Here is a 6,384-nt window from a genome sequence, read left to right on the forward strand (position 1 = left end):
CCATCTATTTGTCATGAAGTGATGGGACCAGATGCCATGATCTTAGTTTTCTGAATGTTGAGCTTTAAGCCAACTTTTTCACTCTCCTCTTTCACTTTCATCAAGAGGCTCTTTAGTTCTTCTTCACTTTCTGCCATAAGGGTGGTGTCATCTGCATATCTGAGGTTATTGATATTTCTCCTGGCAATCTTGATTCCAGCTTGTGTTTCATCTAGCCTAGCATTTCACATGATGTACTCGGCATATAAGTTAAATAAGCAGGGTGACAATGTATAGCCTTAAGGCTATATGGCCTTGACGTACTCCTTTCCCGATTTGGGACCAGTCTGTTGTTACATGTCTGGTTCTAACTGTTGCCTCTGGACCTGCACACAGACTTCTCAGGAGGCAAATCAGGTGGTCTGATATTCCCATCTCTTTAAGAATTTTCCAGTTTGTTGTGATCCACACAGTCAAAGGCTTTGGCTTAATCAATAAAGCAGAAGTAGATGTTTTTCTGGAACTCTCTATATCTGTGATCCAGCGGATGTTGGCAATTTGATCTCTGGTTCCTCTGCCTTTTCTAATTCCACCTTGAATATCTGGAAGTTCACAGTTCACATACTGTTGAAGCCTGGCTTGGAGAATTTTGAGCATTACTTTGCTAGCGTGTGAGATGAGTGCAATTGTTTGGTAGTTTGAGCATTCTTTGGCATTGCCCTTCTTTGGGATTGGAATGAAAACTGACCTTTCCAGTCCTGTGGCCACTGCTGCATTTTCCAAATTTGCTGGCATATTTAGTGCATCACTTTCACAGCATCATCTTTCAGGATTTGAAATAGTTCAACTGGAATTCCATCACCTCAACTAGCTTTGTTCATAGTGATGCTTCCTAAGGCCCACTTGACTTCACATTCCAGGATGTCTGGCTCTAGGTGAGTGATCACACCACCGTGATTACCTGTGTCATGAAGATCTTTTCTGTTTTTTTATTGAGTGAAGTGAAGTCGCTCAGTCGTATCCAACTCTTTGCAACACCATGGACTGTAGCCTACCACACTCCTCTGTCCATGGGATTTTCCAGGCAAGATTCCTGGAGTGGGTTGCCATTTCCTTCTCCAGTTTTTTTATTAGAGAAATGCAAATCACAACTACAGTGAGGTATCACCTCATATCAGTCAGAATGGCCATTATCCAAAAATCTACAAACAATAAACGCTGGAGAGAGTGTGGAGAAAAAGGAGCCCTCCTACACTGCTGGTGGGAATGTAAATTAATATAGCCACTGTGGACAATATTATGAAGGTTCCTTAAAAAACTACAAAAAAGAGAGCTATCATATATGGTCCAGCAGTCCCACTCCTGGGCATTCAGTACAGTTCAGTCGCTCAGTCGTGTCCGACTCTTTGTGACCCCATGAATCGCAGCAAGCCAGGCCTCCCTGTCCATCACCAACTCCCGGAGTTTACTCAAACTCATGTCCATCGAGTCCGTGATGCCATCCAGCCATCTCATCCTCAGTCATCCCCTTCTCCTCCTGCCCCCAATTCCTCCCAGCATCAGGGTCTTTTCCAATGAGTCAGCTCTTCTCATGAGGTGGCCAAAGTATTGGAGTTTCAGCTTCTGCCTCAGTCCTTCCAATGAACACCCAGGACTGATCTCCTTTAGGATGGACTGGTTGGATCTCCTTGCAGTCCAAGGGACTCTCAAGAGTCTTCTCCAGCACCACAGTTCAAAAGCATCAATTCTTCAGAGCTCAGCTTTCTTCACAGTCCAACTCTCACATCCATACATGACCACTGGAAAAACCATAGCCTTGACTAGACAGACCTTTGTTGGCAAAGTAATGTCTCTGCTTTTTAATATGCTGTCTAGGTTGGTCATAGCTTTTCTTCCAATGAGCAAGTGTCTTTTAATTTCATGGCTGCAGTCACCATCTGCAGTGATTTTGGAGCCCAAAAAATAAAGTCTGACACTGCTTCCATTGTTTCCCCATCTATTTCCAATGAAGTGATGGGACCAGATGCCATAATCTTAGTTTTCTGAATGTTGAACTTTAAACCAATTTTTTCACTCTCCTCTTTCACTTTCATCAAGAGGCTTTTTAGTTCCTCTTCACTTTCTGCCATTGGCATATATACTAAGAAATCCTTAACTTGAAAATGATATGTGCAATGTTCATTGCAGCACTGTTTACAATAACCAGGACACGTAAGCAATGTAAATGTCTGTAAACAGAGGAATAGATGAGGACACTGTGCATATATACAACTGAATATTAATCAGCATAACAAAGAATGAAATGATGCCATTTGCAGCAACATGGATTGATCTAAAGATTGTCATACTAAGTGAAATAAGTCAGACACAGAAAGACAAATACAATATATCACTTATATGTGGAATCTAATAAAAGGGGACAAACAAACTTATCTACAAAACAGGAGTAGAGTCACACATGTAGAAGCAAACTTATGGATGCATAGGATAAATGGAGAGAGGTAAACTGGGAGATTGGGATTGACATATACACAGTAGTATATATAAAATAAATAATTAATAAGGACTTCCTGCATACCACGGGGAATTCCACTCAATACTTTGTAATAGCCTACATGGGAAAAGAATCTTTATAAAAGGAGATCTGTGTTACTGATTCATTTTGCTGTACCCCTGAAATTAACACAGCATTGTAAATCAACAAGACTCCAATAAAAATCTTTTGAAAAAATGTAAAGCTCATAGGAGCCAAGAGTTAAATGGTGGCTTCCCAGGGCTGAAGGAGTGAGGAAGTGGACAAATGTTGGTCAAAGAGTGAAAGCTTTTCATTGCATGAATGGATGAAGAAGCAATGGGGATCTAATGCACAGCATGGTTAATAATAATGTAATTAATAATATTTCATTATATACCTGAAATTTGCTAAAATGGTAAATTTTTAGAGTTCTTACCATCAAAAAAAAATAGATAATGATGTAAGGTGATGGATATACTAATTAACCTGAGTGTGGTAATCATTTTACAATGCATATATAGATAACATATATTGTCATTACATTATCCATCTTTAAAAACTGAAAGATATATTATTTTTATTTATCAGTCATACTTCAGTAAAGCTGGGGAAGGGAATTATTTTAAAATTTTAATTAATATAAATCACAAAATGTGGCATCTCTTCTTCAGTCATATCTCTGTCTCTAACCACATGCAGATACGGTTCTCTGTTTTTAAGAATTCATGTGATCAAATTGAACCCACCTGGATTATCCGGGATACTGTCCCATCTCAATGTCTGTTGTTTACTCACATCTGTGAAGTCCCTGTTGCCATGTGAGCTAATCTATTGGCAGCTTCTGAGCATTTGGATATAAGCATCTTTCAGGGCCATTTTATAACAGTGAGGCTATACACCTCCACGCAATGCCTGCTCTGAGCGTGCATCTCCATACATCCAATAGGGTGCTCTGATCTCAAACCCAGAACCTAGTCCAAATAAGCCTTGGTTTGGTCTTCTACGACCAAACCAAAACCTACCTTACTGTCGTTACCCAGGTCAATTTTTTACAGACTCCTACATCACAGGTTGATGGAGTTAATTTCCAATGTGCCTTTTACTTTTTTCTGGAAAATGATAGTAAGAGGCATAAAACTTTGTTAGAGGCTGTATTAAACTCTGGGAAAGCTGACAAGGGAGAGAAGAAAGACAATACATTAAAATAGTTGAAAATAACACCACAGAACTGGTAATTAATAAGTATCATTACCTAATGCTATAAAGAGCTTCTTGTGCCTATGCACCATAAGATTGAAGGCAGGAGGAAAAATTGAAGGCAGGAGGAGAAGGGGACGACAGAGAATGAGATGGCTGGATGGCATCACCGACTTGATGGACATGAGTTTGAGTAAACTCCAGGAGTTGGTGATGGACAGGGAGGCCTGGCATGCTGCGATTCATGGGGTCACAAAGAGTCAGACACGACTGAGCGACTGAACTGAACTGTGCCTATGCAAAGAGAAAAAAATTCTTTATAATAGACTCTCCTGATGCTCCAGTAACTCTGGGTCTATAGTTTTGCATTTTCACACCTGGAGCCAACTCTTACCCCATACCTCCCAGGAGATGAGCAGCTCACTTCCTCCTGCAGTGGGGTGACATTTATTTCTACGGAATCTTCAAGAGCATGCATCTCACTGTTGTATTGTGCTCTGATATAAGAGACGCAGCTTTGCATTATCTTTCCTAATTAAAAAAACTTCACTCAAGAAAATTGATAACACTGATAAGAAAATTGTAAAATGTCTTCAGAGTTCCATGCTATACTAGAACACCAGCTGATACGCCACGTAGGTGTTAACTGAGCCATTTGCTTGAAAAACATTTGGCTTCCAAAAATAGGACCTGGTTTATAGAGTTCATTCTCTTTACTCATGATTTTTTGAATGACTGCATGCCCTCCTTGTTAGAAGCAGGGGCTGAACTGTCTTTCTTTCTGGTATCCCTTGCAGTCTTATGACTCTATGAATCTGGATTTTACTCCCTGTGTAGTGGGCAAAAGACTGTTGCCTCTGCACAAGTCCTTGTTTTTCTCTTTTAAATTTTTTATTGTTTATGCAATTTTTAGAAGTTCCTATTTAGTTTTTAAAAAATATTGGCTATACTCCCCACATTGTACCACACATCGTGAGCTTATCTTACGCCCAGCAACTTGGCCCTCCCAGGGTCCCGCCCGCTGCGGCCCCTGCCCCTCTCCCCCGGGAACCACAGTTTCTTCTCCTCATCTGTGAGGCAGCTTCTCTCCTATTATGTTGACTAGTTTGTTGAAGTTTCAGAATTCCACGTGTTAAGTGATATCATACAGTATTTGTCTTTCTCTGTCTGACTTACTTCACTTAACATAATGTCCCTCAAGTCCATCTGTGTTGTTACAAATGGCAAACGTTTGTTCTTTGTTATGGCTGAGTAGTGATCCGTGATATAAATATACCACATCTTCTTTATCCACTCATCTATTATTATTATTATTATTTTTGGCTACACTGAGCAGCATGTGGGATCCTAGTTCCCCAAACAGGGATCGAAGCTCCCTGCATTGGAAGACGGACGCTTGACCACGGGGCTGCCGGGGACATGCCCTCCACTCGTCTGTTGATGGATACTTTGGTCGCTTCTATAGCTTGCCAGATATAAATACTGCTGCGATGAACACTGAGGACGAAACACGCCCCTGTGTCCTTGTCTTTCGAAGTACAATGCTGACTCAAGAATCAGTGATAGGGAATTGTGAGGATGTAGAAACAAAGAGGGGAACGGTAACAATTTAGACCATAACTCAGCCACACAGCAGAATGACCAGAATCCTGGTTCCCTGAAAGAATAGATAAGGGCTGGACACACATTCCAAAGCTGTTTTTACAGGCAGCAGGCCCCCTTCCAGGTGGAAACTTCTGACCAGGAGAGCATAAACCCTAGACTGGCTGACTCCCGAAGGTTGGTGATGCTCGGAACCTCACCTTGATGCCAACCAGTGCAAGGACTGCCCACTGGCTGATCATGCCCTGCCCCGGTAACGCTGTGAAACCCCTCACCGCCCCCTCCAGACACAGCCTGGAGGGCGTCAGCCCACTGGGGCCCCCTTTGCTTGGCAAAGCAATAAAAGCAACTCTTTTCCACTTCACCCAAGACTGTGCCTCGTGTTTCTATTCGGCACCCATGAACAGAGTCTGAGTATCTGCAACAAGGAGCCTGTATTTTTTCAAATTAGTGCTTCTGGTTTTTTTTCAGCTATATACCCAGGAGTGGGATTGCTATGTCATAGGTCCTTTATAGTAACCTCTCACCTTGCCTAAACGCCAGCTGAATCTCTCGGGCTGTCCTTTCATATGTCAAGGGTCATTAATAAACTAGGACTCCCCGTGCCACTTGACCAACGAGAGGAAGCCTCTCGCAAGCCCTCCCTGCTAGCTTGTGAGGCCGGCTTCCACTGAAAGCAGCGCCTGATGTAAGACTCTTTTATAGTTATCTTGTTAAATTCTCACCTTACCAGGAGAAGGCCGGGGATGTTTGTGGAGGTACGGTTGCTTCGTTGCTGTTTCTGGAACAGTAGAGAATCTCAACAGGGCTCTGGCAGTGAAGGATAAAAACTTTCTCTTTCTGTCTCTCTCTCTCTGGGTCTCTTTCTGTATTTCTAGCACCACTAGTCTTCTCCCTGGCAGTACCAACACCCAGCACTGCACTCTTGCTGATAAAAGAAAGAGGAATTACTCATAAATATATCTTTTTCTGAGTAGTACAGCCCAGAAGTTAAATATAGTTTATGTATTTTTGCTACTTACACTCTTAAAATGCCACTACTGACTCTAAATTCACGCTGAAAAAAAAATTCAAGTTTAAGAACATTTTTC

Source organism: Odocoileus virginianus, chromosome 15 (genome assembly GCF_023699985.2).
Source record: "Odocoileus virginianus isolate 20LAN1187 ecotype Illinois chromosome 15, Ovbor_1.2, whole genome shotgun sequence".
Lineage (NCBI taxonomy): Eukaryota > Metazoa > Chordata > Mammalia > Artiodactyla > Cervidae > Odocoileus > Odocoileus virginianus.